We start from the raw sequence: 12684 nt of genomic DNA, 5'->3' as shown, positions 1-12684 counted from the left end.
AATGCAAGTTGGAAGAAATGCTAACTCTGGTCAAATGTCCAAAATGAGAACAAAACATTCAATGTCACACAAGAAACAAATACTACAATCATTGTGCGTTGTCTTCTGGGCTATAACCACCAGAAGACCTCCAGCTATTGTAGTTATTCTACATCACAGGCACCATTTGCAGCAGATATCAAAAAAATCTCCCAGTTGCCAACTGTAATTTAAAAGCAAAGCCTCATGTGATGGACAGAAGTGTGCATCTATAACCCAAGTAGCCATCATCGCTGGAGACTATCAACATAGACTGGCAAGCATTAAACTTTACTTAAACCTTCACAGTCTACAAATCTATACAACTTCAAACAACCTCAACAAACACCCACTAGAATCAATAAGAACCGTAGAGAACGAGTACAAGGACTGGATCCTAACCACATCACCTATCCACCAAACCATTAGTGGTACCTGACCAGGCACTATCAGTGACCATCTACCAACATATGCAATGAGACTGCAACCCCAATGTCATAGGGATCCACAACACAAGCAGCTATGTAACCTCACTAATTTCCAATATTTTTTTGCATCTCCCATCTACATCAAATTGACTGGACTGTTGTCAAACTGTTATCCTTAGAAGAAGCAGTCAATGAATCCAAGAGAATGTTCCTAAATATTCTAAATGAACTAGCCCCCCCCCCCCCTTTGAACAAAATAAATAAATACAAATCCTGCACCATGGCTGACCAAACTAAATACCTTATAAAAACTAAGAACAAAGCCTGGAAAGAATGGTTCCTGAATAAGACACAGAACTACTAGTAAAAATTCCATAATCCCAAAAATAAAACAAAATCTCAGGTCAATCCCGGGTCAGAATGGACAAGAGAATCACTAAATTCTAAGACAAACGCCATCATAACCCAAAACTGTTCTGGTCATCTCTGAAAAACCTACTTCACCTCAACAAATATCTCTAACAGAATTACTTCTCAATTCAACACCCACTTTCTCTCATTAATCAAGGATAATGCCTGTCTTACTGGACGGGTTCTTATTATAACCTCGAACTTGTAAAAGTTCGAATGTCACATGATCACATGGTCGACATCATATGATCGAACTTTTACAAGTTCGAAGGTTAAAACAAATGGCTCCGTATGACGCAGAATGGGAATATTTCCCTTTTCTGCACTGAAGTGCAATCTCGGAGTTGGTATATTTAAGTAGCAGAGGTGTGGGGGTGCAGGGGGGCTTGCCCCCCTGCTCAGAGCATTTAGTAAGTTTTTCTTTTTACATTTTTATTATTTATTCGATGTTTCAAACTTCGCTCATATAAGGTTCAAAGTTTTGAAAAGTACAGTTGTGTACCTACCATAAATGTAGATGTTCGAGTGTATTCACTGTTGCAGTCATTACACTTGGCTATCCTGCTGGCAGGCTACCCGCAATCGGCCTGAATTCCAAAGTCTTGGTCCGGGGTCGGTTGCTGTCACCTCTTCCCTGACGTCAGTGTGCCAGGGGTATAAAAGATGCAGCCAACGCCATTTTCTTCGGTTTTTCTTGCCCCAGGTGTCAGGTGCCCCAAAAGGGTAGGCTAAAAAACATTGCTTATAAAAGCATGCACTAAAATAAACAATACCTTCATCTACAAGCAAATACACCACATAGGTTGTATAGGATAGAGAAGTACAGATAAATCCCAGCAAAGAAAGGGGGATGGTGGGTGGGTAACCTGGACTGCAACAGTGAATACACTCGAACATCTACATTTATGGTAGGTACACAACTGTACTATGTTCATTGTGTTTCACTGTTGCAGTCATTATACACTTGGGTTGAATCCCAAAACTGAGGTTGGGCGGCTGGGTCTAAATAGAATTAGGAGTGGCTATAAGGCCCTGCAAAACTGCAGTGACAAAGTCTGCTCTGGATTTACAGTAAAGATGTAAGTGGTAGTGCTTAGTAAAAGTGTGCACTGAAGTCCAAGTTGCAGCCTCCAAAATATCCTTGGTTGGTACACCTCTGAGGAAGGCTGCTGCTCTGGTTGAATGTGGTCTAATGCCCTTAGGCACTGATTTGCCATGTTGTGAATAGCAGAAACGAAAGCAGTGTCCTATCCATTTTGAAATAGTCTGCTTTGAGACAGCCTTTCCTTGTGATCCTGCAGCATATGCCACTAAAAGTTGCTCAGTCTTTCTGAAAGCTTTAGTTTTGTCCAAGTAGAAGCGTAGCTGTCTGTGTATGTCCAAAGAATGCAGAAGTCTTTCCCCTTTATTCTGTTGGTTTGGGTAAAAAGTAGGCAAATGAATGGTTTGGTTAAGAGCCACACTGGACACTACCTTAGGCATAAATGTTGGGTTTGTCCTTAGAGAAACCCTGTCCGGATGGAAGATAATAAAAGGTTCCACAGCCATTAATGCCTGTAACTCTGAGACTCTTCTTGCTGAAGTTATTGCCAGGGGCAGAGCTGTTTTCCATGATGAGAATTTTATCTCAGCTGTATTGGCTGGCTCAAAAGGAGGCAGTGTGAGTTTTTCCAAGACAAAATTGAGGTCCCATGCAGGTATTGGTGCTCTCCTTGGAGGTCTTATGTTTTTGCCCCCCTGAGGAACTGCCTAAGCAATGGATGTGAAAAAATAGGTGGGTCTGTATTGTAATGAGCTGAAATGGCAGAGGCATGGATCTTAATTGATGAGAAGGATATGCCTTTGTCCAGCATCTCAGTTAGATATTGTTAAAATCTGAGGAATATTTGGAACAAGCATGGCAATTCCTTGTGCCTGGTTCCAAGCACAGAATCTCTTCCATTTTTCTGCATAAGATTTTCTGGTGCTAGGCCTCCTGGCCTCCAAAATAACATCCATAACCGCTTTAGAGAGAGGTGTATTCTGAATGTTTACACTATCTGCCATGCAGCTAGATTTAGAGTTCTGTGTTGGCTGTGCAGGATATGATTGTTTTGCTGGGTCAGTAAATGAGGAATTTGAGGCAATGTCCAGGCTGGGCCTTGGGACAAGCTCCTTAGGATTGGGTACCAGTGTTGGCGTGGCCAATCCGGGGCAATCAGTATCATTTGTGGCTTCTCTTGTCTGACCTTTAGGAGTACCTTGGGGAGGAGAGGCAGTGGAGGAAAGGCATATACTGTAAGGTTGTTCCAGCCGAATGACAAAGCATCTACTTTCCATGCTTGTTTGTGATAAGTTCTTGTGCAGAATCTCTGAAGTTGGCAGTTGTGAGGGGAGGCAAAAAGATCTATGTCTGGGCATCCCCATTTCCTTGTTATCATGCTGAAGATTTGTGGATCTAGTTTCCACTCGTGAGGATCCATGAGGTTTCTGCTTAGTTTGTCTGCCAGAGCACTTGTTTTTCCTGGCAGGAATTGTGCTTGCAGGTGTACTTGGTAGGTTAATGCTGTGTTCCACAAAATCATGGCTTGTCTGCAGAGGGGACAGGAATGTGTGCCCCCCTGCTTGTTTATGTACCACATGACTGTGGTGTTGTCCGTCTTTATCAGCAGCTGTGCTGGATGAAGTAGGTCCTTGAAGGCTGTCAGGGCATTTTGTACAGCTAGCATCACTTTCTGATTGATGTGTAGATGCCTTTGGCTTGGGGGCCATGTGCCCTGAATACATTTTCCTGCCATGTGGGCCCCCCAGGCATAATCTGATGCATCTGTTGTTAGTGTTTGCCTGGCTGTGGGTAAAGTGAATGGCTGTCCCTTGTTGTGGTGATAGGCCTGTGCCCACCATCGAAACTCCTGTTGCAGGCAGGGAATGAGTGAAATTAATGATTCCAGGCTGTGGCAATGTTGAGTCCAAACACTTTTTAGATACCATTGTAGTTTCCTCGTATGCAGTCTTGCATATGGAATTAGCAGAATGCAGGAGGCCATGTAGCCCAGTGCCTGCAGAATTTTTCTTGCAGATAACTGGGTCTTTGTTGCCATGCTTTCGAAGTAAGAAGTCAGTTGCCTTTGTTTGTCTGGCGTGAGATAAGCCATCTGGACAGTTGTAGTTAAGCTTGCACCCAGGAATATTATCTCTTGAGAGGGTACTAGTTTTGATTTCTTTTCGTTTACTGTGTACCCTAGGCAAATTAGTAATCTTTTTACAAACGCCAGATGCTTTAGTAGAATGTCTTTGGTCTCTGCTTGAATAAGGCAGTCGTCCAAGTAGGGATATATTTGAATTCCTCTGTCTGCAAAATGCAATTACTGGTGCCAGGCATTTTGTGAAGACCCTGGGCGCAGTAGATAAGCCAAAGGGCAGTGCAGAGAATTGATAGTGCATTGAGCCAGCTATGAATCTGAGGTATCTTCTGCAATATTGTCTGATTGGGATATGCAGGTATGCCTCTTTGAGGTCCAAAGTTACAAGCCAAGCCTTCTTGCCCGGCATGGGCAGAAGCTGCTGCAGAGTCAACATTTTGAATTTCAGAACGTCCAGAAAAGTATTTAGAATAGACAGGTCCAGAATTGGTCTCCATGCTTTGTCCTTTCTTGGTACTAAGAAAAGTCTTGAGTAAAATCCTTGTCCCTGCTCTTGTTGTGGCACTGGCTGAATAGCCCTCATGTCCATGAGAGATGAAACTTGGTTTTGTGCCTCTACCCATTGACTGTGTGGCAGGTCTGGCATACCTTTTGCCTTTGGAAGGGTGTGAAAGTGGAACCTGTAGCCCTGAGAGACTATATTTAAGACCCATTTGTCCTGGGTGATCATGTGCCAATTTTGTGAAAAAAGTGCTAGCTTTCCCCCTAAGGGTGCTGCCAAAAGATAAATGCTTGGCATTGGCAGAGGGAAGTCATTGGGACTGTTTCCTATATGGCTGTGATTTGTCTTCTCCGCTTTTGGAGGTAGAAGCACCCCATTGTTTGGGCCTGTATGGGCCCTGGGGCTGTTGTCTGCCTCTAGGGTGTCTGTATCTGCCTCTTTGTGGCCTGTCTGACATGGGAAAGGACCAATTCTTAGAAGGCCAATTCCTGCTAAATTTGGGTGCTGTACCTGTAAGAAATTCTTCACTGTCTGCATAGATTTAGCTTTATCCTCCATTTTCTTCAACACCTCTTCTGCCTTAACACCAAACAAAGTATCATGCTGTAATGGAGCATCCAATAACTTTGCTTTAACATGATCAGGCAGAGTCTGTTCCTTTAACCAAGCATGCCTTCTAATGACAGAACCTGTTACAGCGGCCCGGCAAGAGGCCTCCAGTGAATCATAACCACATTGCAAAGTATGTTTTCCCACTTGTTCAGCTGCATGCAATAAATCCTGCAATTCCTTGTTCTCAGAACATTCAGAATTTGTCAACATTTTCTGTTTTAACAGAGACATTAAGTGACATAGTATGAATCTATGAACCTATGAACCTATAAAAACATTACATTTGACTTACACATACTACAAGCCATAAAAAAATCCATCAAAAACTAAGACTGCTATATAGATACAAACTAAGCCAGAAAAAAACATACCATACTAACTCGCAAACTATTATATTGGGAGGGTGGGTTTGACATAATGGTTAAGGTCTTTAACTCACAGATACAATCTACAGGGTTTGGTTCTGATCTCGGGTAGTTGGCTAGGCTTAAATGGCCCTTCAGGGCAGTTAGCCTAGTATTCACCTATGAACAAGCTTGAAACTTATTACAATAAAGCAGGAAAATCTGCTGCAAGCCTCCTCTACAGAAGCCACTACTGCTTAGCCTTGAAGCAACTGCACTGGATAGAACCACCACAACACTTAACTTACACCAATTAACCACTGCCCATACTCTCATATATAACTCAGACAAATGTCCCTTACTGTGAAACACCCTACAAAGACATACCCTATAATCCATTATCAAATCACTGCTACTCATCAGTGAATCCAACATCTCTGCAGTGGTCTACCTCTACTCAGCTTACATACTAAACTATGGAACAAGTCACCAACCCATCTAACCGGTAAACTACAAAACTTCAAACCAAACTTAAGGAAATACCTGGGTAATGAATGGTTATGCTCATGCACCTCACCTAAGTAACCTAATAGACTAATAACCCTTTCAACCTCTAACAACTCTCATATTTAGCCCTCCTATTCCAATAGCTTCACCTCTTACTCAACACTCTCACAATCTCTGCCTTTCCTAATTTTCTTTCCCTGCCCGACTTCCTATAGCCTCTACTCCCATAATCCTTCAGACTACCTTCCCTTCTTCCTCCACAGCTCCTTTCCCCCAACTGCTCATTTTCTATTTTCTTTCCCTTTGTCTTGGTTTTCCACTCCTCCCAAGCCTTGCCCACTTTTTACATTCTTTAAAATACCTCACTAACACAATACCACTATCTACCTCTAACAAGCTAACCTTCACAATGTTAGACTTATTGGATTATTAAACCTTCATGAACTATTACTGAATTACTTAGAACTGTATAACTGACAATATACCCAAAACACACAAAAGACTGCTTTATGTCAAGTCACGATAAAGAACTGTCTGTCTTACAACCCTAATGTACAACCTCTTTGGACCTCTTCAAGAGGAACCTTGACGATTGGATGGGAGAAAGGAAATTCACCCCAGGGATCACGTCAGTCGCCCTGCTAGACAGGGGTCCAGGAAAGTAAATAATGTGGGAAGAAATAGCCAGGGAATTGTTATGGCTAGGCTTGTATAGGCCCTAGGGCTGATAGCCTAGTACCAACCTATGAACCTATGAACAACATGCCCCTGTAAATATTACTTATTACATTTCATCACATGCTGTATAAATGTTGCATTATCCTTCAATGTATTATCAAGGTTTGTTCAATTGTAAATGTTTGTTATCCATGTGCATAGAGTTTTTCTACCGGAGTCCCTGTGAAAATGGGCTTTTTCTGTCCAGTCAATCTTACCCAGTCAACAAAAGCAAATAAATAAACAAATTAAATAAATAAATGCAGTTATACAGCTAAAAAGCATGTGGAAAATGCATTGGGCTCCTCACAGTAAAAGACAGGCAACAGTGTCCCACAAGACCTTATGATGCTGCTAATCCTAAGATGGATATACAGAACTTCTGAGGTTTCATGTTGGAGTTTTATACTACAGCTCAATCTGTGCTATATGACAGGCAGCCCTAATAGTTGCACACTTCCTCTTGCATGTTAAAGACATCCACTCACCCTATGGGTAAAGGAACAGAATGGAGGCTTCACTTAAATGAAAGAAGTCACAGACCAGTGGCTGGCCACAACATGCAGTGCTACTATGAATGTTTACTATGAAGAAAGGCACAGTTTGTAGCTGATTTAACAAGATGACAATGACTCAAGCTGGAAAACAATAAAAGAAAGTAAAATCATACATGACGAAAGCACAGCCGTGCATATGTAGCTATACTGCCACAAAGCATGTGGGAAATACAGTGGGTTCCCAAAGTTGAAATGCCTACCCACAGGATGCTGCTAATGTTGGAGTTTTATACTACTGCTCAGCCTGTGCTTTAAGACGGGCAGCCCTGATAGCTCCACATTTCCTCTTGCATGTTAAAGACATCCACTCGCCCTATGAGTAAAGGAACAGAATGGAGGCTTAATTTAAATGAAAGAAGTCACAGACCAGAGGACTGGCCACAACATGCAGTGCTACTATGAAGAAAGGCACAGTTTGCAGCACATTTAACAAGATGACAATGACTCAAGTTGGAAAATGATAACCTAGAAAGTAAAATCATACATGACGAAGCTCCACACTTTCTCTTGCATGTTAAACATTTCCACTCTCACTAAGGGGTGAAGGAACAGAATGGAGGCTTCATTCACAAAGAAGGGAGACACAGACCAGAGAACTGGCCATAGCATGCAGTGGGCTTTGTAGGTTTGGCTTTCTCTGTTTAGAAATTAATTCACTCTAAAAAAAAAAATCACCACAGTCCACACACTGTACTAGTGTTACAACAGTGAAGGTTAGGTTACTATGTTCCAAAGTACACCATAAACAGTCCAGTGTGGTACATATGTGTGTCTACTTGGGTAAAAAACAATGAACAAAACAGACTATTCCAATCAAAAGAACTTACCAAAGCACAGAATCTTCCAGAGGTCAACAGATTGAAAAGTGACTCTAGCTATGCACACCTAACTCAAAATGTATTACAGCAGATCCACTTCATTTCTTCCCATCTGTCCCGCGCATGGCTTTTATGTTTACCCTCCCCACTTCATTCCTGTTGCACTTTGCCTAAGGGTAATTAACAGCTCATTAAAGCTGCAATTACCAGTCAGTTCAGAAAGTGAAATCCCACACAAAGGGACAATGCTCCATTATCACCTGACTTGGTTAGTGAATATGACATGTAGCATGCTGTTAAAATGCAAATTTCAGCTTTTCTTACTGACATTAACTAAAAAGAAACAAAAACAATAATAACAAAAACAGAACATTCTGAAAACAAAATGGGACAGATGATATAGATGTGTGTTCAGAATCAGCAGTTATTACTTTTACATACTGGTGGGAAATGTCAGTGTTTCTATGCTGGCTGTGTTTAGCCAGGAACACCCACTTGCACGCCTGCAACATGCATTTCTGTCTTGTGAAATTAAACATGATAAAAAGATTCTTGATGTAAAATACACATAAAAGACCAACATAGGCATTTTTAAAGTACAGAATTCAACATTTTATACAGAAACAAGAAGCTGTACTAAAAACTCTTACTTCCTCAAGTTAAAAAAAGGAGCAAGACGAATAAATCCAACACTTAAAACACATCTGTCATGGAACTAGTCTCTGTGTCTCAATGGATAGTGTCAGGGAGAACTGCTAGAAATCTGACTACATCCACTAAACGTCCCATCCCTCCAGAATCTTCTCCAACCCTATCGCACCACCAGACCACTAAGATCCAGCAACAAAAATCACTTGCAGATCACTAAAGCCAATAACTCTGCTGGTGAAGCACTATTCTCTTGCACCATAGCCAAATTATGGAACTCTCTTCCACCCACAATTACCTCCATACCATCATGCAGCCACTTCAAAACTTTACTAAAAGCGCACCTAAAAACATGCTGGCTATGCCCTTGCAACACCCACTCTAATATCACCCACCCTATCCAACCACTACCTTTCTTTCCACTCCACTAACTACCTTGATTATGGCAAGCTCAGATGCTCATAAGCCTAGTACTTATTATACAGCAGGAACTTCTCATTGTAATTGTAACATTTGTTAATGTCTGTTATGTACTTCACAGATAAAGATTCTAGTTGTCTACTGATGTACTATGTTCTTCATCTGTAAATATGTTGCAAGTAATTGCTATGTTAAATTGTCAATCGTTATGTAATCCAGTGTAACTACTGTCTGTTTATTTTAACTGTGGAGCTTTTCTCCCCGGGCCTCTACTGAAAATGGACCTATGTCCAGTCGGACACTCCCAGTCAACAAATGTAAATAAATAAATAAACATGGAGCTGAGATACTGTTCTTCTTATCTGGACCTACTGTAAAAAAAAAAAAAAATAAAATAAAATAAAATAAATAAAAAATAAAAAAGGCTACCGATTCTGTACAGAAAAATGCACTCATTCCTCATTTGAGGCTACACAGAAAGACCCTGCAGTGCAGATACAAAGAGGCAGATAACTTCTGTCACTATCCTATTCTTGCTCGGTGTTCTCGGGCAGGTAAAGCTGATGATGATGATGTCAATTTGAAGCATGTGAGTGATGAAGACTGGATGCCTGTGACAGTTATTTTACACTGATACACTATGTGTCTATGTGAAGGGGAAGGACAGGAAAGTTACTACGATATGAATCAATCACCAAGCAATAAACACTCTTGTGAATGGACTACTACAGTGCTACATCCAGCTGGTTCTAACTCTGTGAAATGAGTCACTGTCTGGTGTAACAACAAAGAATAGTTGTGTAAAATCTAACCATAACCATAGAGGTTCTTCTTTTCACTGCTGCAGTATTCTTAAACTGAGGGATCTCTCGTCTGAAGGTGACCCGACGTCAGCCAGTATACATAAGTCTAATACTACTGTAGGGTATGTAGTCAGACATAGGCCATAAAAGTGATGTACACACATACCATCCTCAGAAATGAATGCCTCAGGAGGAATGCCAGACTATGGATCTAAAAGGTCAGTACTTCCAAGCAAAAAGCAGACCAGGGGAAGGAGGGAGGGATAGAATACTGCAGAAGTGAAGAGAAAGACATCTGCAGTTATGGTAAGATTTTACACAACTTATCCATGTCCTTCTACTCACCTGCTGCAGTATTCTTAACCTGAGGGAGAGTGCTAAAGCTCAAGAAGGAAGGGAGGAGGAAGGAGCAGAGGAGCTCTCAATGAAGCCTTGTAAAATGGCTTTAGCCAAGCCTGCTCTGGGTCTGGAAATGCCATCCAGTTCATAGTGTTTGGAAAAGGTATAGAGAGAAGACCAGGAGGTTGCTTCGAGGATGGCACTGTTATCTAAGCCCTTGAAGAATACCTTAGAGGAAGCCACAGCCCTGGTAGAGTGGGCTTTCAAGGGGCTCTTTCCATGTTAGAGGCTGTAACAAAGGCAAGAAGAAAGTGTCTGCTTGGAAACGGGTAAACGCAGAACCCTGGGATGAAAGTTAACAAATAGCTGATCAGATTTCCTGATAGCTTTAGTCTTGTCCAAGTAAATCTAACTTGTCTGTGTACATCTAAGGAGTGTAGTACCTTCTTATTGTGGTTTTGTGGAGAAAGGAAGGAGATAGATAATTGAATGGAATAGTTAACGGATAACTCATTAACCACTTTTGGCATAAAGGATGAATTTGCTCTCAAGGATACCCTATCCTTATGAAATACAAAGAAGGGGGCACCGCCATAAGGGCTTGAAGCTCCGACACCCTTCTGGCTGAGGTCAAGGCCACTAATAAAACAGTTCTCCAAGAGCAATGTTTGAGGGAGGGCGAAGATGTGGGGCTCAAAAGGGACCAGGGTCAGCTTTTCTAGAACAAAATTAAGGTCCCAAAAAGGAGGAATTGGTTTCCTGGGAGGCCTACTGTGAAGGACACCCTTAAGAAATTGTTTCACCTCAAATCTAGATGCTAGAGGGGGAGAAAGAGGCAGACAAGCAGAAATAGCTGACATGTGCTTTGACAGAGCAGTAAGCCAAGCCAGCAGAGAACAATTCACATAAGTAAGACAGAACCACTGGGATTCCCATGGTCAGTGGGTCTTGGTTCTTAGAGAGACACCACAGTAAAAATCTTTTCCACCTGGAAATGTAAGATTTTCTGGTATTGGGTTTCCTGGTCTACTGCAAAACCCTGAGCACGTCCACTGAGAATACGTGTCTGAAGGGGATTAGAATCCTATCATCCACAGTGTCAGCTATGGCGTTGACAGGTGTGGGTGTATTAGGGATTGCCTGTTCTGTGTGAGTAGGTTCATGTTCATAGGTTCATACTAGGCTATCTTCCCTAGAGCATTTATAAGCCTAGACAGAGTGTGTTTAGCTTTCGCCACCCATTTTAAATTAATTTTGCTATGCCCTTTTTTGAGGTTAGTATACTGTTCCTCTGTCTAACAATGACACAGAAGTGATACCATGGGTAAACATACGATCCCACATCTACTCATCAAGATTCCTCTTGAAGAGAGTCAATGAGGGACTCTGCCTAACCTGGACTGGGATTTTATTCCAGAGTGAAGGGAGCCTCTGGGTTATGAATCTGTCCCTCCAGCATGTCCTATTTATTTCAGTGCTGAGGCTCAAGTCTCTCGAGCGCGTAGCTCAATGGGATTTGGATTTTCTGAGGTGCAGCATGTCCATTAATTCCGGGTTGGACATGGCTTTATACGTCAGGCACAGATCGCCTCTGAGCAGGCGGTATGCCACTGAGTAGAGCTGGAGTTTCTTTAACCGGGCAGCATATGGCATCTGTTTGAGCCCTTTGATCCTCTTGGTGAGGTACTTTTGGGGTCTTTCCTGTTGCTGCAGGTGTCTGGTAAGGTACATCCCAAAAGGGGCATTGTACTCAATTATGGGCCTGATGAGGGATGAGTAAAGAGGCACGATGACCTCCCCTGATCTAGATGTGAATCCCTTCATGATTAGGTGGGCTACATAAAATGTTTTTCTAACCACTTTGGCCACGTGGTTGTCAAATGAGAGATTGCTATCAACTTGGGTCCCCAGGTCCCTAATTACTTCTTCCAGATTAGTGGATTACCACTTATGTGGTAATTTGTGGGCACTTTGTTTTTGCCAAAGGGGATGACTATACACTTTTTGGCATTTAGCTTGAGGCCATGGTTCTGGCACCAGTTGTCTATTTCTATGAGGCCGTTTTGGAGGATGCTTGTGTCAGCTGGAGAGTCGATTATGGCGCCCAGTTTGCAGTAATCTGCGAACTTGGTCAGCCACAGTCCTTCCGTGTTGGCCTGTACCTCTGAGAAATATATACCGAACAAGAGAGGTCCCAGGACTGAGCCTTGTGGGACGCCATTTGTAACTGGTTTGGAGTCTGACATGGCTCCAGCAATTCTAACCATGTGGGTTCTGTCCTTGAGCCAGTTTGCAACCCATCTAGTGACATAGGGGTTTATATTTAAGCTGGTGAGCTTATCTATAATGCCCGAGTGGGGTATTGTATCGAAGGCTTTTGCGAGGTCCAGGTAGGCTGTGTGGACCACCTTCCCCTCGTCAATGGCCTTGGTGACTGT

At 42.3% G+C, this 12684-nt stretch overlaps 1 protein-coding gene and 1 non-coding gene across 2 annotated transcripts in view; both read right to left on the bottom strand.

The window, feature by feature from the left end:
* The window catches only part of LOC122790034 (P2R1A-PPP2R2A-interacting phosphatase regulator 1-like), an 849731-nt gene that overhangs the window by 74069 nt on the left and 762978 nt on the right, over positions 1 to 12684 (bottom strand). The gene's annotated exons all lie outside the window — the stretch shown is intronic.
* LOC122790198 lies at positions 7433 to 7573 on the bottom strand. The gene has a single exon (XR_006362958.1). It is a non-coding gene; the product is annotated as a small nucleolar RNA U109 (small nucleolar RNA).

This window comes from Protopterus annectens, chromosome 15.part0 (assembly GCF_019279795.1).
Source record: "Protopterus annectens isolate FY-2018-M chromosome 15.part0, PAN1.0, whole genome shotgun sequence".
NCBI lineage: Eukaryota > Metazoa > Chordata > Ceratodontiformes > Protopteridae > Protopterus > Protopterus annectens.
The sequence above is the reverse complement of the archived record's forward strand: the minus strand, read 5'-3'. Positions and strand labels throughout refer to the sequence as shown.